Here is a 23,762-nt window from a genome sequence, read left to right as displayed (position 1 = left end):
ATAGGATTTACTAATTGGACAGATTTATTTTTTTCAGTCCCTAGGAATGTGACCTGTGACCCTAATAGCATGCAAATGCAGCCCTCAGTTCGGAGACCCTCATGGTACGAGAGAATGAAGAACGGGGAAAATTCCATAAACAGCACATGTGTTTTTAGCAGAGATATCTGAACAGTATTTCAATGTTCCTTAATGAGTATTTCCCGCATTCACTTCAGTACTTCTTTTTATACCTCATTTTTGGATAAACAATCTTCAATTCAATAGTTCCAATTATTCTAGATTTATTAAAAAAAAAAAAGGAAAATCAGGGCTCTTTTGTCAAACTGTTAGTGTAGCATAACTAATGCCTGAAGTTCACGAAGGGTCTGTGGTGTTTGTTTGGAATTAAATTAGCCGTGTCCAGGGCTGGTAATCACATGTCAAACCGATCTCTTTAGAATTTCTAGAAATCCTTGTGGAGTGCCATAATCTCTGATGACAAGACCTCAAGAAATAGGAGAAGAAAATATGATTTTTCTTTTCTTTTAATGATTCCCCTTTGCCCTTGTAGATACGACTCCCCTGCAAGTCGCTTTCTCCACGGCTGGAGAAGCTTCTGCTACACAACAGTTTTTAGACGTGTGGGCCGACCGTTTGCCATTTCAGCATTACAGCAAATGATTCTATTTGTAATTTCTAACCCTCCCACTGCCTCCCCTCCGAAAAACCTGTAGATGAGTTTACAAACATGTTAACACATGCATAAGAGAAGTGTCCTGGAGGGAGTCTCCCCAGCGGTCTCTGCTTGAGATTAACCCGCGACGGGAGTGCTGTCCCGCACAAAGTGCTGATCACCGAGCGCCTCCATGGCGGCTGTTCTGGGTGCATGTCGCTGGCTTCTTGGGCCCCTCCAGGGTCAACCACCATCTGTGCCGCTGTGTCAAGAAAGAGCCCACTGGAGGCCTGGGAAGTGCCTGCCTCAGAGCGTAGATCTGCTTAGGAGCAAAGGGAACGCTCTCATACACTGCTGGTGGGAACGCAAACTGGTGCAGCCACCACGAAGAACAGTATGGAGATTTCTCAAAAAATTAAAAATAGAAATACCATAGTGTAGGGGAGGAAGACATTTCCTCTACCTTCTCTGGGTTCGTCTGGCCAGAGAACGAATTAAATTCACGTGAGACAGAATAGCAGGAGAAAATTACACAAAGCTTTATAAGGACCATGTCCCGGGGCCTTTCTTCCCAAAGGAAGAAAGGGCACCGAAGAAGTGGGGTGCATGGAGTGGTTATATACCCTCAAACAGGATGTTTCACATATGATTGAAATGTCTCTCCCACAATAGTCACAAGATTGCCCTGTCAGCACAGTGCTTGATGGACACAGCGGGTAGTGGATCTGCTATCTCAGAGTGTGTAGCAGGAGGCAAGTCTATTGTCTTAAGCTGGGTGGTCACAGGTGAGCGAAGCAATCAGTTCCTAGCCTAAGTAAAGATGCTTAATCCTTAAGGGAATACCAATGTTGGGAGGGGGAGGGAAGTTGCACCTTTATCTCAAGGGCCTTTGTTCTTGCCATAGGGAATTGCTAAAGCAGATATACAATACATGTTCAACGGCCTCGGTCAGGCCCTTTTGGAAAGACAAGGTCAAGCCGAATTAGGTTTACACCAAATGGCTTCCTCATGTATTCTAACACATCCCACTGCTTGCCATCTTTACCCGTCAATGCACACATGGGAGAGGCCCAGGCAAGCTGAGCAACCAGCCAAAATGGCCGAAACCACCAACTTAAATATCATCTTTATCATCTTCAGCTAATGACAAAGGAGGATGTTGGGGGTGGGGGGAGCCAGTTACAGGAGGTTACCAGAAACAGGAATAAGATTATTATGCAGATTTAAGTCCTCGCCTTTGGTATTGCTTAAGAGTTTCTAGAGATAAAGTCATCCCCTTTCTTCTTCCTGGTACAGAGAGGGAGGCACCTTTACAGATAGAGATTTCCTTTACAATGCAAATGTCTCCTAACAAAGGGCAAGCAAGTTCCACTCCTCAGAGCCTTCTTCCCTGTCCCAGTTTATCAAAAGCAACCAGCCCAATACTCCTCATGCCAAAGAGACATATCTTGGCGTGGCCAATTCCAGGCCCCCAGAATAGGATCCAGCTATCCCACTACTGGGTGTTTATCCAAAGAACTTGAAGTCAAAGATCCAAAGAGATTTATGCACCCCTATGTTCACTGCAGCATTATTCACAATAGCCAGGATGTGGAAACAACCCAAGTGCCCTTCTACCCATGAATGGATAAAGATGTGGTATATATAAACAATGGAATACTACTAAAAAAGGACAAAATTGTCCCATTTACAACAGCATGGATGGACCTGGAGGGTGTGATGTTAAGTGAAATAAGCCAGAGACAGAAAGACAAATGCTGTCTGATTTCACTCATGTGTGGAAGATGATAAAAACGTGGATAAAGAGAATAGATTAGTGGTTACCAGAGGGGAAGGGAGTTTGGGGGTGGGCAAAAGGGACAAAGGAGCACATATGGATGGTGATGGATAAAAATTAGACTACTGGGGGTGAGCACAATGAAGTGTATTCAGGAACTGATAAACAATAATGTATACCTGAAACTACACAATGTTATTAACCAGTATATTCCCAATAAAAAATTTTAAAAGAGCCAGGAAGCCGTAAGCACTGATGTTGTGCTACAGGTCAGCGGCCGGGTCATCGCTCCAGCTCCAGCTCCTGCTGGAAGGGCTCTTCGCCAGACAGCGCTTCCCAGTGGCAGGCCAGTTCTCTGCAGCCCCGGGAGCCCCAGGACCAGGCCATCTAGCAGCGCCCGCAGATGTTGAACACCCGGAGCTACATCTCAGTCACTGTGCAGGGAGCATAATGGCACTGTTGTAGGTGCAGGAATTCTCCTCTCCCACCACGTCCCGGTTGGCGTTATAGTACCAGGTGGGGAACTGCCCTTCTGTCGGGCCCATGGGAAGCTGATGAATCACCAGCCAATGTAAGCTTTGCTCCCTTTGTTTTCTGGAGGTCTCTTCTGCTTTGGGCCCCCAGCCCCGCGGCACCAGCTGCATATTGTCCAGATGTTGAGATGCACCACCTGAAAAGCCCCAGCACTGCCTCCCCTACGCTGCTCCCCCAACAGCTCATGGAGGAGCCTCCCAACCCCCTTCCTTGGTCTTTGTCAAAGTCATGTGCGGATGTCTCAGCACCGTTTCCGTCTGCCTCCACTTCCATTCGGGTCTCAAAGGAGCACCACTGGGAGTTCTTGCTCATCTATCAGGGTGTGCCCAATATTCCCAGCCACCTGGGCCGAACCACTCTATGGCCAATTTGAAGCCGGTCATGACGGGGTCTCCACTTGGCGGGAGGCACCACTCCCTCAGGACAGTAGCTCTTTTTAGTTAGATGGTACCACTCAGTGCACTTTGTTGGAATTACCATTGACTCCGAGCACACATCTGTTCACAGGGAATTTGACTATAGAAATAGAAACTGTGGCTTAGCTTGGTTAGGGACGTACTTCTAACCCACTCCTGAACAATTATCACTCTGCATTCATTTCACCCAGGAATACCTCATACCAAACCCTTCAGGACCTTGTAGAACAATCTGACCTGGCTACCCAACCACCATATATGCATCCCAGCTTCCTCCTTCCTAAGGGACTGCCATGCCAAGATCTTCCCTCATGTTACTGCAAATTTATTTAACTCTCTCCCAAAATTCTTTTGCAAAACATTTTCACTGATCTGTTAGTAATTCTGCTTCCCTTTTATCTTCCCATCGCTTCCTTCTTTTAAATTAACTTTCAAAAAGTAGTTCTTTATACGTGTATGCCTTAAGGGAAAGGGTCCTATCTTATTTATACCTTTGGTGATCCCATTACACGGTCTGGAACATGGTGAATGTTTAGTAGATATTTGTTAAATATGTAGATGGATGGTTAGCTGGATGAATAGGTTGAAGGAAGAAAATAAACTCTATTGCTATTTTCTTTAAATAGATACCTTTTCCACTAAATATTTGAATTTTCAAAGCATCAAGAGTTTAATGTCAATGTGAAAATGCAAGCACAAAGGATATCCTAAGATTTAAAAAGAAGTATCTGGGATTTCATGGACAAACAAGTTTAAAAACACGTTAGTGTATTTCCCCACTTGGAGAGCCTCAATTAAAGGCTCCAAGATAGTCCGTTACTAAAACACCATTTAGTTGAGTCTTATCTGGAGATCATCTTTGATTCCTCTCTTTTCTCCTCACCACCCACATCTACTCTGTCTGCAAGGTCTATGAGTCTGACCTCCAAAAGAACATCTGTCCATTTCCCTCCACCGCTGCTGCTATCACTCTAAGCCATGGCCCCATCTCTTCTCAGAGGAATAGTACATTGTCCTCCTAATTAGTATCTCTGTTTCCACTCTTAGTCTCCTACAAAGTAGCGAAAGTGGGCCAAAGTGAGCTTTTAAAAACATAAATTGATCCCCTGCTTATTCCTCAAGCATATCAATGGGTTTAATGTTCTTAAAGCCCAATCTTCATATATTGGCCTCCAAGGGCTTGTGACCTCTGACCCAAGCCTTCCTCTCAAACCTTGTCAACCACTGCTCTTCTTGCTGGCCACTCTTTTGTCCACTAGGCTCCCTTCTCTGCCTTTTCCATGCCAAGCCCTCTCCTACATGACAGCCTTTGTACCCGAAGTTTCCTCTGCCTGAAAATTTCTCTCCTTCAGCTCTTCTTATCATTAGCTTTTCTTCATCCTTCAAGACTCAGCTCAAGCATCATCTGTCTGAAACTCCTCTCAAGAATTGGTCTTTCCCAGTGACTTCTCACCATATCGTCAACATTATTTCCTTTATAATTTCCTCAGCACCATTTGAACTTTTTAAAATTCTGTTTTTCTACACTAGAATACAAACCCTATCAGGGCAGCAACCTTGTTTATCTTACTTAGCAGACTATCTTTAGAACCTAAATAATGCCTGGCACATGATAGGGAGTAAATATTTTTTGATCAAATATGTTTATTCATGGGACCCTCTTTCAAGTGAAACATTAACCTTCCACAGAACACATTTTGGGAAATTCTGCTGGAGGTTGAAAAGTCACCATTTTACATTAGAAGTTCATGTATATCTTCAGGGAGTTAAGAATTTCTATTCATATAAAATGGGCTTTATAATTCTGACATAAAAATACCACACATGTGCTCAAAAGCCCATTACAAAGTGTATGTTAATGCTATTAGGTAAAAATTATATATCTACCATGTTAATATATTTTCACTAGCCATTATATGTTCTGATTTCTACAAAGAATTCTCCTTTCTTTGAATATTTCCTTAAGACTGATTCTGTCCTTGTCTTGAAGAATTCATGCTCAAGGCTTCTGCTCATAAGCCACTTATAAGTTCGGAAATATTTGAAGCGTGTGATAGTTTTTTTGGTTTTGGTTTTTGACTAAGAGACTGTAACCATTATACAGCTTTATTTCTTCATTTATAGATTGGGAATCCAAAATAAGGCCCAGAGAATTCGAGTGGTTTTTTCAAAATCGTGCAACTTTAATTAAAACTATAGTGTTGGCCAGTGTTATTTTCACATTTTGTTCTATCTTTCCTATTGTTCCTAAGTCTACAAGGCAGGTCTTAGAAGGAATATATGAGGTGCTGGGCCCAAACGACAAGCTTGAGCAGCACCTAATTTCAGAGAGGATGCTTGGAAAGACCCACTCCCATTTCCATTGCAGTGGAGCAGCCTGATTAGCTGTTCATTATGACAGAGTGGGATTAGATGCCAATTTTATTTCCCTTTACCCTCTGATAATTAGAGGGACTTGTTCAAACAAAGAAAGCCTTCATAGCTCCATTTCCATTTATATTGAAGTTGCCTACAATTGGATGGTGTCAAAAAAGGAAATAATCTACAACTTTTGAATAAATCATGTTAATACTAATGCTCTTGTAACTTTTAACAGATCTTTTAAAATTTGTCTTCATGTAGTTGATGAATAGTAAAATTACACAGGTCTTGAGTGGGAAGCCACGAAGATGAGAAGTCAATCTTCTTCTTCTGTTGATACACAGTTTGACAAAAGAAGCTGCTGAAGTCAACCAGAAGAAGAGAGCGATCCTAATAGAAAAATAGGCAATGTGTATAAACAGGCAATTTACAGAACAGGAAATCCAAAATGCCTATAAAAAAAATATGAGATAATCAAAAAAATGCAAATTAAAACAAACATTAGTTTTATGTTACACCTATTTTAAAAGGCAAAAATTAGATGCTGATTGACTTAGGCAAATTATGTTAGGGATGTGTATTTGTGTGTGTGTACATGTGTGCACGTGCATGTGTGTGTTTACGTGTGCATATGCACGTGTGTGTATAAGAACTCTCATACAGTGCTGGTGGGAAAGTAGACCAAAACTGCTGTTCTGAAGAGCACGCTGACACTATTTAGTCAAATTAAACATATGCATACCCTGTGACTCAGCAATTCCATTCTTTGGTATATTTCCTTCCAAAATTCTCATACTTGTCTCTAAGGAAACATATACAAGGGTGTTCACAGCAGTGTTGTTTGTGGTGGCAGGAAGTTAGTAGCAATTTGGAACCCCATCACTGGTGAATTAAAAGGTAAATGTGGTAGATGCACAGCAAGGAGTACCGTGCACAGCTGGAAGTAACGGAACAGAAGCACAGAGAGCAATATGAGTGCATCTTAATTACATATTGCTGGATAACGAAGAGCAGACACAATGTAATTTATATCACAATAATAAATGTAGAAATTAAAAATCGATGCTCATAGGGGCCAGCACTGTGGCACAGCATTTAAGTTCGTATGTTCTGCTTCAAAGGCCCAGGGTTTGCCGGTTCAGATCCTGGGTGCAGACAGGGCACTGCTTGTCAAGCCATGCTGTGGCAGGCGTCCCACATATAAAGTGGAGTAAGATGGGCACGGATGTTAGCTCAGGGCCAGTCTTCTTCAGCAAAAAAGAGGAAGATTGGTGGCAGATGTTGGCTCAGAGCTAATCTTCTTCAAAAAAATAGATGCTCACAAATACACATTTTTTAAAGAACACATATTTTTTAAAAAATACGCATTACACATTTTAGAACAGTTCCCTATGAATGACAGGTGAAAAGAACTGGGCTATGGGGAAAAACAGAAAATAGATACAGGCGTGAATAAAAAGTGAAACAAGAAAAGCAAGGAAACAAATAAAAAATAATAAACAAACCAAAAATAAACAACTCCAAGGACAAAAAAGAGGAAACTAAAGGGAAAACAAGTAGAAGTAACAATTGTTTTACTTATTCAGAAGCAGAATGAACTTAAAGCCCCCAAAAATAAGCTGAAATATTTGCCCACAGTTTCCCTCCCCTCCCCTCGCTCCTCAGGAGACAGTCCCACCCTTCATCTCCAGCTCCTGTAACTGTGAAAGATCTGCAGTTGTAGGACTGACTGGGTAAGGCTGTGCTCTGGACAAAATCATAAATGCCACTCATTTGTCTGAGGCGGAATTCCTCAAGATGAACACAAACTGGAATTGGAAAAGAAAATCTGTCTCTGTGTTTGCCTAAGAGGTGATTGGAAAAGGTGAGTTTGGCCTCATAGGCCGCCACAGGTACCCACGCATTGTTTAGGAGCCATCAAAAGAGGCCTGGGCGTGTGAGGAATGTCAGGTTCTAACCGGTGAATTGGAAAGTTAGTGTATTGCTTACCAGGTCAGTAGATTATGAAAGTCTGACCACAAAGATCCAGCATAGCGTTTCTCTGACTCACACAAAATTGTAACAATTTTCTGTTTAATAAGACTGCTTTGCAGAGTACATAAATGACCGGCTTCTCCAGTTTCCCTCGTTCTGATCTTCACTTTTGTTCATCTCTATTTTGCTGCCTCACCTAATTCCTGATGGTGAAGAAAATTAGCACAAGTTGCTGATCTATTCATTTTAAAATTTTTACTTATTACCGTTCAATGAATATGTCAAAAAAAGCAAAACCACAAAGATAAAGTCCATTTAGCTTTCAGCAGAGTGCTGCATTTGAAGGAATTTAGCTGTAAAATCATGGGTGATATTTTTCTGGGAAATGACAGTATAACAGAAAATGAGTTGACACTTTTCAAATAGGTATTGGAGACGCTTTGGTGTCCTTGTCACACAATCACATGTATTCTCAGGGTGCCCTGGAGTTTCTGGCACAAAGAACAGACAGCACTAGACTTAGTATTAGACAGTCAGTTTACATCCATCCTGAGATATGTGACTCTGGGGAATGCAGTGCGTTCCTACAGTTAATACGGCAGCAGTAGAAGATATTATGGGCATCACTATAGCCAACTCAAAATATATACAATAACTTTCAAGCATATTATGAAAATACGGCTCTTATGCACTGAAGCCAAAAGGTGTTTGGAATGGCTAAGATGAGAAAATATATTCTGGAGTCAATAGAATGCAAGATTCCCTCCCAACCCCTCTGCCAGTGCCATCCATCTAAATCCAGAGTTAGAAATCTATGTATGCTAGTCATTAGTTAAAACTATTCCCCTCTTCTGCATTCCCACACTATTAGCTTTCTCCTGGGAAAGTGATCATGGAGAAGCTTCAAATGGTGTCAACAGTAAACTCTTTCCAAAGGTCTATGGTACATGAGAATATCTAAATCAAGCTGGATTCATCTACCATTGGTGGAGTAAAGAATAAACCATAAGCTGTAATGTTTTATAGCACTGAACTTAGGACTTAAAAAATTTGCTTTCTATCAATTTATTCTGTAAGTTGTCCTGAAAACACCCTTGTACCAGGAACTATGGAATTTGAAAGGCAATATGAGTGATGGTCCCCTGCTCTCCATGAGCTCAAGGTCTTGATGACATGATGCTAAAGAACCAGAGGAATAATTCTCTGTCAAATAACTAGTATCCTTATAAGGATTGATAGTCATTACCATTTAATGATGAAACTTTAGGTCTTATCTCAAGTTTCCTACCATTTGGAGATAATAATTTTAACAGAGAGAGTTATTGAGCAATTAGGCAGTATCTTTGCTCTTTGCTTCTGTATACCCAAATAATAAAAAGAATTAAAAAGTAATATTCTCCTTCCTGGGAAACAGAGTTTTGAATTCTGGAATCCCTTGTCCTAGAATTAATGGCTTTTTCTGATTCAGATCCAGAGGAAGTGAATTAAGTTGGCTTATCTTCAAGTGGCAGGAGACAGTGGGTTTTGAGTTTTAAAGGTGGAGATAAGTGAGGCTAATGGAAGTCTGTCAGAGCCATTATACTGTTCCTGCTACATGCCAGGAAATGTCAGGAACACCAATAGAGCTGCTTATGCAACCAGGGCGAGAGTTACTCCCAACCCCAACCATGCAATTGAAATTGGACATTCTACTTTTCTTGCATTCAAGTGTCATGAATCCATTTATATACTTCATGAAAATACCCTAAGATCTGGTTTTCAAGCAACATGAATTTTACAAGGCTCTTCCAATGACTTATTCTATGAACTCCTGGACAGCTTATTTTCTATTCTTCAGGCTTTTGAAAAGCAAGAATATTTCTTCATTCAGTTAATATTCATGGAGCCCATTATTTGTGGCAGAGCCTGAGTTAGGCGCCAGAAGTACGATAAGAAATAGGATGCTATTCCTATTCCTGAGTAGGTCCCAGCTGAGTAAGAGACACTAGCATGTGAAAGAACGAACTACATAATATGTAGAGTCATAGCCAGCCTTGCAGGTCTAACAGTTAAGATTCAGGAGTTCTCGAGCCAGCCCTGATGGCCTAACTGTTTAAGTTCGGCCTGCTCTGCTTTGGCGACCTGGGCTCTGTTCCCAGTCATGAAATGACACACCTCTCATCTGTCAGTAGCCATGCTGTGGCAGTGGCTCACATAGAAGAACTAGAAGGACCTACAATTGGAATATACAACTGTGTACTGCAGCTTTGGGGAGGTAAAAAAAAGGTTTGTGAGTTCTCACTGCCACAGCCCAAGTTCATTTCCCAGTTAGAGAAACACCACTCATCCGTGGGTTGTCATATTGTAGCTGCTGCCTGTTGCTGAAAGCTATGCCAGTGGTATTTCAAATACCAGCAGGTTACCCATGGTGGACAGTTTATTTTTTCTTAAAGATTGGCACCTGAGCTAACATCTGTTGCCAATCTTTTTTTCTGCTTTTTCTCCCCGAATCCCCCCAGTACATAGTTGTATATTTCAGTTGTGGGTCCTTCCAGTTGTGAATGGTGTACAGTTTTTAGCAGAGCTTTCAGACTAAGACAGACTAGAAAGAGGGACCTGGCCACCCATTTCCAAAAAAAAATTGGCCATGAAAACCTTGTGAATAGCAGCTGAGCAGTGTCTGATACAATGCTCAAGGCCATATACAAAAAGACTATGGGCCAGATTTGGTTTGCCAAACCCTTTTCCAACCAAACCTGCTTTCCTCACCTACTGCCCACAGCGTTGATTCCAAGAGGACTCCCCAGTAAACACCCTGCAAGCAAATCTCTGACTTGGAGTTTGCTTCCTGGGAATCTGTGACAGTTTGGCAAGCAACGCAATTGAGACTGAAAGAGTTTGCTAGACAAAGGTGGTGACAATGTCAATTTTACCCAAGCCCCACGGTCCTAGAAAACAGAGATGGTTAGTCCTCGCAACCTTTTGATTTCCAAAAACCCCCACCCTATTGTGTTCCAGGAAAGGGCTTACTGCAAAGAATTACCTTTCCCACCGACTTAGATAAGACTCTTCTTTCTCCTGACTCCTGTAAGACTCTCAGATGACCCTGTTGTACATATGACAAGACCAGACACCAAGCCTCAAAATTGTCATTCTTCATCTCATAAATAATTGGCTGAACTGTTTGTCCCCCTAAAACTAGCTCGACAAAGGGATGAACACTTCTTGTTCATCTCACTGATGGAGACTCCCTCTGATTACAAAAAACCAATCCCAACTCTAAAATCATTCCACCTATAATGTGTTTATTCTTTCCTGTAAAATCTAAGGCAAAACCACCCTGCCAAGATGCTAGATACTCTCATCCTCAGATCTGGGGTGCTCTCATCAATCTCCTTACTTGTTCTGGGTTTTTTGCCTGTAACAGTGACTTGACTACAGGCACAAGAAACATAAGGTACAAAGGCTCCAAAGTATGAAAGGACCTGGTATTGTCAAAGAGAGACACTGGGAAGCTTGATGTGGTGGGAATGTAGAGTTGTGGTTGGGGCCAGAGTAGATGGCAGTAAGCTGGGGTAGACTGAAGCGCCGTGCATATTAAACCAAGAATTCCATCCTTAACATGGGGAAATTCCTGAGACCTTTGTACAGTCCTCTCTTGGAGGTAGAGACTTGGTCACTAGCCAGGGGAGAATAGTTTCTGCAATGGACAAAAAAACTTTAAAAGTTGTCATCAAGAGAGCATGGTGTCTGAGGCCGGCCCGGTGGTGCAGCAGTTAAGCGCACACATTCTGCTTTGGCAGCCAGGGTTTGCCGGTTCGGATCCCAGGTGCGAACATGGACCTGCTTGGCAAGCCATGCTATGGTAGGCGTCCCACATATAAAGGAGAGGAAGATGGGCATGGATGTTAGCTCAGGGCCAGTCTTCCTCTGCAAAAAAAGGAGGATTGGCAGCAGATGTTAGCTCATGGTTAATCCTCCTCAAAACAAGAAAAGAGAGCATCGTGTCTAAGGCAGAGGTCTTCAGCTGACAAAACCCGCTAAAGAATTTTGGAAAACTGTATATCCATTAGTACATGTATAAGTTACAGTTAAGATTTTTTATAAAAAGTTTAAATAGCTGCATGCAATTTCAAACATATTGTAAATATTGACATTTCAAAATAAAGTATTCATATCAAGTTTTAAAAAGTATCCAGTAGAATCTAAATACCCTAGATTTATCTATTTAAAAAATAAGTGAACACTTTTTATAATTTATTATAGTTCCTTTATGTCCTTGAACTTTTCCATTTCAATTTCAACATATTTTATGCTAATATAATATATTTTTATGTTGGAAAGTCTTTTACTGGAAGTAAAAGTCTTCCATGCTGGAAGGCATGATACATCTTTGCTAGAGAAATATGTATACAGTTTTTTTCCTGTGGCCATAGGGCCTAAGAGTTTTAACAAATTTTCTTCTTCTGTAAACTGTTGTTCAAAACAACACAAATATATTACAAATTCGATGATTGGTTATTAAAGATAAAAATAAAATTTATTGGAAACATACCTCATAAAGATATGTACCAATCTAATTTATTTCCTATTAGATCATATATCTGTGAATGAATATTACTTATTGCTGGAAAGAGAGAGAGTTCAGTATCAAATCTATTTTTATTTCGTAGATACAAGCAATGAGCAAACAATCAGATAAATAAGAGGATAGCAATGAAAAGACTTTTCTTATAACAATGTTATTCTGTTCTTCAAATTCTTCTGAATATTGTACCAAAAATCACACAGTAATCTATTCTCAAAAATTATTTCTGATGACATATCAATTTGCAACTTGTTAAGTAGCCCTTCTATTGTATTGAAAGCAAAGAATTAGAAACCAACTTATTTGCAAAGAGCTTTATTATAGGCACTGACATTCCCAGTTGCTTGGAATAGCACAGAGTCTTTACCAAGACTCATCCCAATATCAGCCCTATGCCTGTGACTCATTCACTTAAAGGAATTTTATTAATCCAACACAGACAGGGAGGGAGAAACGAAATATTAAAATCAATACACCTTGTTAATGCAATGATTTTATTTGTTTGTTTGTTTGTTTGTTTTTGAGGAAGATTAGCCCTGAGCTAACATCCACTGCCAATCTTCCTCTTTTTGCTGAGGAAGACTGCCCTGAGCTAACATCTGTGCCCATCTCCCCCTACTTTATATGTGGGACACTTGACATAGTGGGCCTCCAAAGCAGAGCACATGAACTTAACCACTACACCACCAGGCCAGCCCTGCAATGATCTTTTTTAACAATATGTTTTAATCTTATCAGAATCCAGGAGCTGCAGAGTCTACTCATTTAATTAGTGAAAAACATCCAGCATATAACCTAATTAGCAAAAGCAACCCTCACTGTCAATCAACCAGATCAGAAAAAAATTCGACTTTACTTTTCACTTCCAATAAAACTGTTAATACATATTTTTAGAGATATAAAAAACACTGTGAGGGGGTGGCCCGGTGGTGCAGCAGTTAAGTTCATAAGTTCCACTTTGGCAGCCCAGGGTTTGCGGGTTCGGATCCCAGGTGCCGACATGGCACGGCTTGTCCAGCCATGCTGTGGCAGGCGTCCCACATATAAAATAGAGGAAGACGGGCACGGATGTTAGCTCTGGGCCAGTCTTCTTCAGCAAAAAGAGGAGGATTGGTGGCAGATGTTAGCTCAGGGCTAATCTTCAAAAAATAAATAAATAAAAATAAATAAATAAATAAAACACTGAATAAATTAGGAATCAAAGTTTGCAACAAAGATTACTAAAAGCAATCATTGACTAAAAATTTTTATATCTAATATAATTTAATTTATTCATATTCTAATAAGTTGAAAGCTTGATTAAATGCCATTTTTATTTCTTAATTTGCAAGACTGTTATGTGTAAAATTGCAAGCTATTTATGAAGTGAGGAGTATAATGTCAGGCATAGTATTCCTTTGGTAAATGTGTGCATGCATGTATTAAACTCTGGTGGTCAGCTTTGGTGTTTAATTAAATAAGAATTATGTATAAAACATAATAAATCCAGATTCAAAATTCCCTATGCATTTTATGAAAAAATTGATATGTACTGCTTAAAATTACTTAGTCCAAAAATTAGCATACAATAGTATTTTTTGCTAATAGGAAGTAGAAAATATTAAATATTTTATAGATGAAAAAGAGTAGGCAGACTGAAATCAGAATAAATATTTTATGAACTGATTTGAGAAAATAAGTTTAACTACGTTAACAAATGATTAACGCCAGCCTAAAAGAAATCATATAGAATGTACATTTACAGTTTTTTATCCGGTACCTTGAAAAATTTGATAATGTCAGATTAATTTCCATTTACATGCAAGAGAATCAACAATCTAATTTTTATTTCTTTGCCTCTTCATTTTGAGCTAATGACATGGCTTGACAATGACTGTTGGAAATAGCTGAAAAGTATCAGTTACCTTCAAATGGAAAACCTTGTTCTCAGGACACTCTCTCTCAAACCAATGCATTCTGCTACAGCACTCAAGACAATAGAAAAGACAAAGTCATTCCCATTATTCCACTCCACAATATATCTGAATTCGAACATGATACACTTAACCAAAACTCATGTGTCTTTTTGCTTAGCCCCCTGCATCTTTTTAAGCCCTGGGAAAATGTACCATAGTAAGATTTGGGTGAGGGATGTGCTTTTGTTTTATGGAGTGGAGGTAAGGCTATTATAAAAGAAAGGCGCCAAAGAGAATCTGCTGGAACATACAGAAGACTTCTCAGCAGATACATTTTAGGAAAAATATATATGGAAACTGAGGATCTAGAAAATAATTCCCTTAATTTTGTTTGCAAATTCCCAAAGGAACTCATAGCCCGGTTGGAAGACTGCCATCATAAGACTTGTGCAATCTAGTTCCAGACTGCTAGAAACAGAAAGCTAATAATAAGGAAATTAACAAAAGCATGAGATATCTGGCAAAGTTTTTATGTCTTACTCTATGTCTCAAGAGGTTTTGCATTCTTGGTTCTTTAGAATATTTCCATTAAAGAATAGGAGTTCATTTCTTTATGTCACAAACAAACAAAAAAAGTTTTAATAGGAGGTCATGACTTCCAATAATCTCAGGTATAAAAGGAAAGAGTCACCTTGCTCCCAAGTCAGCAGTGACCAATCTGTTCCACAGAGTTTGCCTCTTAAGACGGGGAAGGGATGGGATGAGGGGGCAGAGGGGCTGGGAGAGGCCTGCGGGAGGAACATCTTCACTGTCTGATCATTTGAAATAACTCCAGGAAAGTCAACTTTACCGTTGCAGAGCTGAAAAACCAACACAGGTATATTTGGTTATTACTTAATTTTTTTGACAGGAAAATTAGTGAGACTTTATTGAAAAACTCCTTAGGCTGATGTCTGGTTCCTAGACTTTTGCATATTTCACTGACTGCCATATAAAGGAACCCATTAACTCATTTAGGGCCTACGAAGTAGAAGAAAGTCCCTCTGGCTAAAATGTGTCTAAATTAGGTGATATATAATTTTATATTTTTTAAATTGCTATAGATAAGAAACATGTAAACAAAAAGGAAAGGAGTTTGGGTTTCAACACCTAAATCCTCATGTGTTCTTTGCATTTATTAGGACAAAAAATTGAAGAAAAAGAAAGAAGGAAAGTCTTTCTAAAGAAAGCCCAGTAGGAAAATTGCTTAAGTGCTTTAATTTCCATTTTAAAAATCAATCTTGAAACATATTATACAAAATCTTATAATTGGTTCTATAGTTAATTAAAATTTCATTAGTGAGCAGATATGAAAAGCACAGTTGATTTGAAGTATTTATTATTCCTTCTTGGATTGCTAATGAATGAAAGCCTCAAGTGTGTCCGTGTTTAGTCACTTTCCTGCTCATCTTTCTGCGTGCTCAGAAAGCAATACGTTAAAACCAAGAGGGCTTCATATATTTGGTGCTATTATTTTCCCTGCCTAACTTATGAATATAAATGTATTCCATGGTACTTTCTGAAAAATTAGCTACTGTCTCAGCTAACATGGTCTTTTCCAGTCCACTTACTTGAATAATTAAGATTCTGTTTGAAGTTCATTTTCATTTAAGTATATTATAACTTTTGTCAACATTTTTCTCTTCGTCAACAGGTTGGTTTGAAGTCACATCAACAACATTAACTGTTCTAATCTGCAGATTCTTCACGAAATAAGACACTATTTCATCCTCTGGAGTATGGTTTGTATCCCTTAATCTATTCAAAACAGATTTAAAAGAACTCAATCATTGATACAAATATCAGTGTTTTTGAAGATGCTTGGGATATTTCTTAATTGCAAATGTCCTACAATGAAATTGATTCAATTATCTACAAAGTAAAATGCCTATGTACAGATATTTTTATTAGTAGTGAATATTATTAAGATCTGTTTCTGTATTCAGAAAACCATGAAAAATATTCCTGAAGGGTTTAAAATATTTCCTATCATGAAAATTTCTCGCTTAATTTATTACAAGCCAATTAAAGAAAACTATTATAATAACGGACAGTAGAGCAGGCTCACTACTAAATATTCATCTTTCCCACTGCTGTAGCAAGGTGAATTTTTCCCACCCAAACCGAGAATAACACGTTTTAATGAGGGGTATGAAGTTTTTGGCCTTCTCCTGTCTTTCTACAGCAAACAACTATGCAGATCTCAAATCCTAAATTCCTTAAAGAGACAGATAAAGAGGACACAGTGAGGAAGGCTCTCACCTCACTCAGCCTATTTTAGGATGAACCACGTGAAATTCCTGATACTAGACCATTGTGGAGGCACAGAGATAGGAACTTCACATACTTCAGTCTGTAATTTGATGTTCATTTTTAGTCCAATTTTTCTGTCGTTTCAGACTGCGTTGTCCATAGAGAAGTTCTGTGGAAGTGTCTACCCTGCTACTCAAGAGGAGTGTCAGGAGCTAATGCCACGCGGTGAGGAAACTTCATGGGTAGGACGCTAGTATATTGTCATTGATTCAACCAGGCAAGTTCTGTTTTTATCCTTTTTATATAATGGGATTCCCAGTAAACATTGTTTAAAAAGAAAGAGATCCACATTTCTAAAAAATAACGTTGCAAAATCATAGACTCCGGTATTACAAAAACATAGCAAAATGATGGTATTATAAAAATGCAGAGGTGATCTCAGCCAATACCCTCAATTTACAGAAAACACGGAGGCCCTGAGAGATTAAGAGCTTTCCCCGGGGCCACAGTGCTGCTCAATGCAAAGCAACTGCAGAATTCAACTCACTTCGAGTCCAAGATCCTCTTCAATATACCATTGGATAATATTACTGCCTCGTAGTTATATAACCCAAGCTTTCCATTTTCAAAGCTGTATCACTCTAGTTCCTTCATCTATATTTTGTGTTCTGTGCTCTTGAGATGCTTCGTCATCCTCATGTCTTCCACTGACATTCCAATTTTTCAAGTTTCCTGCTAATGAAAGGTACCCAGGGTCGAACATAACATAACCTGCTGTTCCAAGTACAGTGGGACCATGCCCCATTTGTTCTGGGCACTATAGTTATATTTTTAGTCCAGCATTTCATTAGTCATTTTATGGTGGAAATGAAAGTGTCAGAGGCTAACTCCTGGACTGTCTCCAAGCTTCTGCCACTCTAAGAATTAAAGGGGCAAAAGCTATGAACTGTCACCTCAGAGCCAGGAAAAGAAAACCATAATTAGAGCGAAATGGAGCATTCCGGGTAGAGAAATGGATTGTATCATCATAACAAAGCTCTGTAAGAAGTTCTACGTCTCCTGCAGTAAAGCACAGTCGATCTGTGCAGCTTGAAAGATAGAAATAGATCATTTCCTTAAAGAAGAAAACCCCTCTTGTTTAGGGTTTATGAGACAGCCTCTTTATGGGAAAAAAGCACCATCTTTAACTGAGTGAACTACTCTTAGAATGGGGCAAAACAGCTATAAAGTCCAATTTTAAAGTCTGTGGGATATGGAGATGGGAGAAACCCTCTGACTGCCCAAACTCGCCTTTTGCAAGAGTACATTCTTTATAAGTCCTAATGTCAAGATTTTAAAAGTAAATCAAGGCCGGATCTTATTATCTGAAATTTGCTCTATAAAGATCAAAGAAGGTTATTTTAAGATCTGGAGAACCTAAACAATGTATCAATAAAGTTAAAGTATACTTATCAATGTGCAGCAAGATACCCTTCAATAGGAAATTTAAATTAAATTACACAGTTTCCCATGATTTGATAGTGTGATGATGCCTTTAAACATGTATCTAGATTTTGTTTTGCCAATTTATGTGAAATTGTTACTAAACTGATTTTTTTCCTCCATCAAGAGTTCAAATGCCATTTGTGTGAATAGCCTGGCCTCTTCCATTAATTGATGGACCCTCTTTATGATATATTAAATCCTCGCTTATTCTTGTGTTTGTTTCCGTTCTTCTGTTTTCCTCCCCTTAAATCCTTATCACGTGTTTTCAAATACGTCACCTTGGGATATTGTCACAATTCTTCTTTGTCAAAAAGGTCTTGATCATTCTTACCTGCTTATTTTCTTCTAGATTAACATCCGGAATTGTTGTCATGTTCCCCTTAAAAAATTAGTTTTCAATTTGATTAGGAGTCTGTTAAACTACTCGTTGAATTTGGGGAAAGTTAAGTCATTCTGATATTTTCAAGCCCCTTAACATTTTCAAGACACTGTACTAAGAGCTTTACAAAAACCTGTGACTTAATATACTCACGAAAACCCTGAGAAGTATCATTATTATTCTTAATTAATAGATAGTGAAAAATGAGTCTCAGTAACTTTTTTTTTTTTTTAAAGTCTTTACTTCTCTTTTATTTTTTTTTTTTTGTAAAGATTTTATTTTTTCCTTTTTCTCCCCAAAGCCCCCCGGTACATAGTTGTGTATTCTTCGTTGTGTGTCCTTCTAGTTGTGGTATGTGGGACGCTGCCTCAGCGTGGTCTGATGAGCAGTGCCATGTCCGCGCCCAGGATTCGAACCAACGAAACACTGGGCCGCCTGCAGTGGAGCGCGCGAACTTAACCACTCGGCCACGGGGCCAGCTCGAGTCTCAGTAACTTTAAGCAGCTAATAAGGGGAGGAGCCAGAATCCAAATCTGGGCCAATTGGATTCCAAGCCGGTGATGTTAATCAGCATGATGCACTGCATTCTCATCGTGTTACAATATGTCTCTCCATTCCTTCAACAATTCCTACGTATACAGCAGTGAAATGTTACAGTTTTCTTTATCTTTCTTTACATTTCTTAAGTTAATTCCTAATATTATGATTTGTTCTGTTGGACTTGCGAATGAAATTCCCCTGTTGTTTCATCTAAGTTGTCATCACACTGTTAATAATTATTGATTTTGTATAATTTTCTTGAATCCAGTCATTTTAGTGAGATTACTTAATTCTAGGATATCTACATTAAAAAATCATTTCATCTGCAAATAATGATAATTTGTCTGATTCTTTCAAAACATTCTAGCATTTATTGTTTCAGGTCTAATTAGATTGATCTTCTGAAATACTATTAAATTATAAAGTGTAAAAGTAATTTAATGGTAAGAAAGGTCTTTGTTTCACCATTACTGATAATGTAGCTCTTAGTTTGAGACAATTTTTAATTAATTATTTTTTAAGCATTGATTTTTTAAATCATAATTACATTGGTTTTTATTAAATACCTTTTCAGTGTCTAAGATTATTTTTCCTTATTTAACCTATTGATGTGAAATAAACCCATTAATAGCAAACCATCCTTGCATTTTTTTAATACAAACTACTTACTCATGGTGGAGTATATCAATTTATTAATATTTCATGTAGAATTTTCTTTTCAAAGAAAGGTAGGGTTAGTTTGTAATTCTCTTGCGCACTCTCTTTTTTGGGTTTTGGTATCATACGTGATACTTTATTAAATGATTTGCTTATTGACCCATCAGAGCACCAGCAACAAACAAACATATATAGTCGAATTAAGATAATTTCAAAGAAGATTAATAGAGTTACGTTGTACAGAGGTAAGCAGAGGGTAGAGGGACACCACAGGCTACACTGCCGTATCTTAGGGCTGCTAACACACCTAGATCCTAGGAGGAATAGTTCCCAGAACCAGGAATGAGAGAATAACTTGAAAATGGTCACCATGAGAAAACCTGTGATCTTCCTCTGAGGTCTCAAACACGTGACTCCTCAGAAGCGGAGCCAAGGGAATAAACAGTGCCCGTTCCTTTCCTCCCTTCCTCCTGTCTCCTGCTGGGTTTCCTTTTGGCTGGACCCAGTCCAAAAGCAGAGAACTAGGAGTCTTTGGATGTAGTGTATCTGGTGCAGAGGGCAGGGTGGAGAAGGGGAGTTGATCTGGAGGGTCACACAGAGGACACACAGCACGCACAGGTTTTCACCGCTCTGGAGCAAAATGTAAGCTGTTCCTTGAAAATGTAAATGGACTATTTTCAAAGACTATGACTCTGAAGCATATATTTTTAGATAATTGGCTTGTTTTTAAATTTTTTTCTAATGATTACATTAGAAAACTTTCTACATCTTGAGAAAATTTTAATACTTTTTCTGCAGGAAGTTATTTGTGTCAATGAAACGTCATTGAAATGCATGCTTATTAAAGCGTACGTCATGATTTTTACCTACTCTTCATTTACTGTTAAATCCTTTCATTTCAAACTGAGTTTGTGTATTTGTTTTTTAGATTTTCCGTTGTTTGGCTTATTTTTGTTTTTAAAGTTGTGACTCATAAGTATTCAATTTCCCCAGCTTTCTTTATTTTTTTAAAGATTGGCACCTGAGCTCACATCTGTTGCCAATCTTCTTTTTTTCTCTCAAAGCCCCCCAGTAAATAGTTGTACATTCTAGTTGTAGGCCCTTCTGGTTGTGTTTACGGGATGTGGACGCCACTTCAGCATGGCCTGATGAGCAGTGCCATGTCCACGCCAGGGATCTGAACTGGCGAAACTCTGGGCCACCAAAGCGGAGCCCACAAACTTAACCACTCAGCTACGGGGTCAGTCCCCTGGCTTATTTTTTAAAACTAGTTCTTGTATATATTTATTAATTTGATTGTGATTTCTTTTAAGTCTATCTTATTTTTGTCTTATTTTTAATTATCTTATTTTTACTTTTCATATATATATATATATACATGCGTATATCTAAAAATATAATCTCCTTCCAGTTGGATTCCTTAAATTGAATTTTTTCTTTTATTTTTATCTTTTTGAATTGAATGCTTGATTCATTTCCTTTTTTTTTTTTTTAGGAAGATTAACCCTGAGCTAACATCTGCCACCAATCCTCCTTTTTTTGCTTAGGAAGACTGGCCCTGAGCTAACATCCGTGCCCATCTTCCTGTACTTTATATGTGGGATGCCTGCCACAGCATGGCTTGCCAAGCGATGTGTATGTCCACACCCAGGATCCGAACCAGCGAACCCTGGGCCACTGAAGCAGAGCATGCAAACTTAACCACTTGGTCACAGGGCCAGCCCCTCCTTTTTTTTTTTTTTTAATTTTCAAAACATCTGAAAGTGTTTACTTCTCAGTATATCTTTGGCCAAATCGCATAAGTTTTGATATGATTCATATTTATTTTTTCTTTGTTAAGCTGTTGAATTTTTATTTCCTCTTTGATCCTATAGCAACTTGTGGGGATGCTTAAAATATCTAAGTGATTGAAAATTCTTATTAAAATTGTGTTATTAATTCAAGTTTTATTTTAAGTAACCAAAGAATATGGCCTATATGTTCCCTACCTTCCAGAAGGTAACTGTTATACTGCATTTACTATGTGTCATTTCTCTTTTTTAAATTTTTATGGCTTACATTCTGTGTCTATTAACAAAATATAGTTACATGTTTTTAAATTTATGTAAATGATATCACACTGTATCCTTTTAGAACTTGCTCTTTTTTAGCTATATTCTATATTTTTTAGATCCCTCCATGGTTGGGTATCATCATAGGTTATTCATTTGAACTGCTATAGAACTTTATATTGCATGTTTAATCTACAGGCCATGCATCTGTTCTTCTGTAGATGGACAGTTAAGTTCTCTCCATTTTTTTGCAAGTATGAACAGTGGTATCATGAACATTCTTGTGTGGATCTCCTTGTTCACATGAGGAAGAATTTTTATAACGGACTCAGGACTGTAACTACTAAATGATAGGTTCTGCACGTCTTCAACTTGGCAAGATATTGCACATTGTGTTCCAAATTGATTGTAGCAATATCTGTATGCTTTCCACTTTTGAAATTTATTGAGGGTTTTTTTGACCTCACTAAGATTTCAAGTTAATAAATGCTCCTTTAACATTTGAAAAATAAAAAAGATTTTCTGTTTGTGGATTATAAAGTTGGATACCAAACTATTATTTCAAAATTATTAATCACAGACTTCAAGTATTGTTTATGTTTTCTGTCCCCTTGCTCCAGCATACATGTATGGAGGAGTGCTAACATCTCCCACTATACTTTTTGTGCACTTCAGTTTATATTTCTTATGGATCTTGGCCTATAAATCATAAAATTTTATTATTTCAAGATTTTTTGTCTCAATTGTGTAGTGTAGCTTTCAACACTATGAAATAAATGTCTTGTTCAAAGTGTTTTGTTTTTATTTCTACATTTGAAATAAAGAATGCCATCCTTGCTTTTTAAAATTTTTAAACGTTTTTGCCTAGTATGTATCTCTTTGATCTTGTTTCATTTTACAATGGTATACTCTTGTGTAAGCCTGTCCCTCTGTAAAAAAAAAAAAAAATGCCATCAGATGGAATTCATTTATTAATATGGAGATTTAACCTTTTTACATTAAATGTCATAATTGTCAAGTTTGCTCTGGCCAGTATACTTATTCCATGCATTCTATTCACGATTTCCTTCATTATTTTGCTATTATTCTCTTGAGAAATGCTAAAGAGAATCGAGTTTGTTGTGAATCCCATGAAGTTTTGCACTTACCTCTATTAAATTAACTACCACATTCGGTACAGAGCAATAGTGTTTCACTTCCTTTTTTGAAAAGTAGAGGTTCCTACTCCTGATCTACATCTCTCTTTCCAATCTTTGTAGATTTAATATGATAATAATAATGATAACAATAATGATAGCTAAAGCTTATTGAGTACTTACCATGTGCCAGTCACTTTTTTAAGCACTTTCTATATTAATTCACTTCACCCTTCTACTCTTCTACTCTTGTCCTCAATTACAGACAGGAAAATTGAGCTGCTGAGAGTTTAACTTGCTCGTGGTCATAAAGTTTGTACATTGTGGAACTGGATTTGAACCCAGAAACTCTAGAATCAGACCCACATATGTGACTACTACACTAAAACACTTCTTTGAAATTTAATAATGTGTTATTCTGTTTTATTGTATAGATTGTAACCTTAAAAGAAAATCATTGGATTAGGTTTTTAGTGTATTTAAATAATTATTTAAATTTACCTTGGTCTAGCACCTCCTCCATGTTTTTACTCAAATGTCATCTTAGCCCTAACTAGCATATTTTAAATGATAATACTCCATTTTCTCCCATCCTATCTCCCTCCTTGATTTAAGTTTTCCATCATACTTATCGCCATCCAGCAGAGTATATATTACACTCATTTATTTTGCTTCTTTGTCTCGCTCCTCCACTAGAATGTGAACTCCATGGGGAAGGTCTGTTTACAGCTATCTCCTCAGCACCTGGAACAGTAATCAAGACATAATAATCATTCAGTAAGTATTTGTGGAGTCAAGGAGTAAGTGAAGAAATAATTTGAGTTCAGAGGTCACTATTGGTTCTTTCCAATTGCTATTTCATCATTGCTGAGTTCTTGCCTTTGACTCATTTTTCATTTTTCATTGCATATCTGAGGAGGACTTTCTGTGTCCTCACCCATGAATAAAAATTTGCCTAGTTACAAAATTATTTCAAACAATTTTCCCCAGAACACTGCAAATTTCTTCCGTTATCTTATAATATATGCTGGCACAGAAAAAAA

At 38.2% G+C, this 23,762-nt stretch overlaps 1 pseudogene; it reads right to left on the bottom strand.

The window, feature by feature from the left end:
* Window positions 1-2,714: 2,714 nt before the first annotated feature.
* On the bottom strand, window positions 2,715-18,329 carry LOC124241040 (zinc finger MYND domain-containing protein 19-like; annotated as a pseudogene).
* Window positions 18,330-23,762: the final 5,433 nt, after the last annotated feature.

The sequence above is a fragment of the Equus quagga genome, chromosome 1 (genome assembly GCF_021613505.1).
Source record: "Equus quagga isolate Etosha38 chromosome 1, UCLA_HA_Equagga_1.0, whole genome shotgun sequence".
NCBI lineage: Eukaryota > Metazoa > Chordata > Mammalia > Perissodactyla > Equidae > Equus > Equus quagga.
This window is presented reverse-complemented; position numbering and strand designations above follow the sequence as displayed.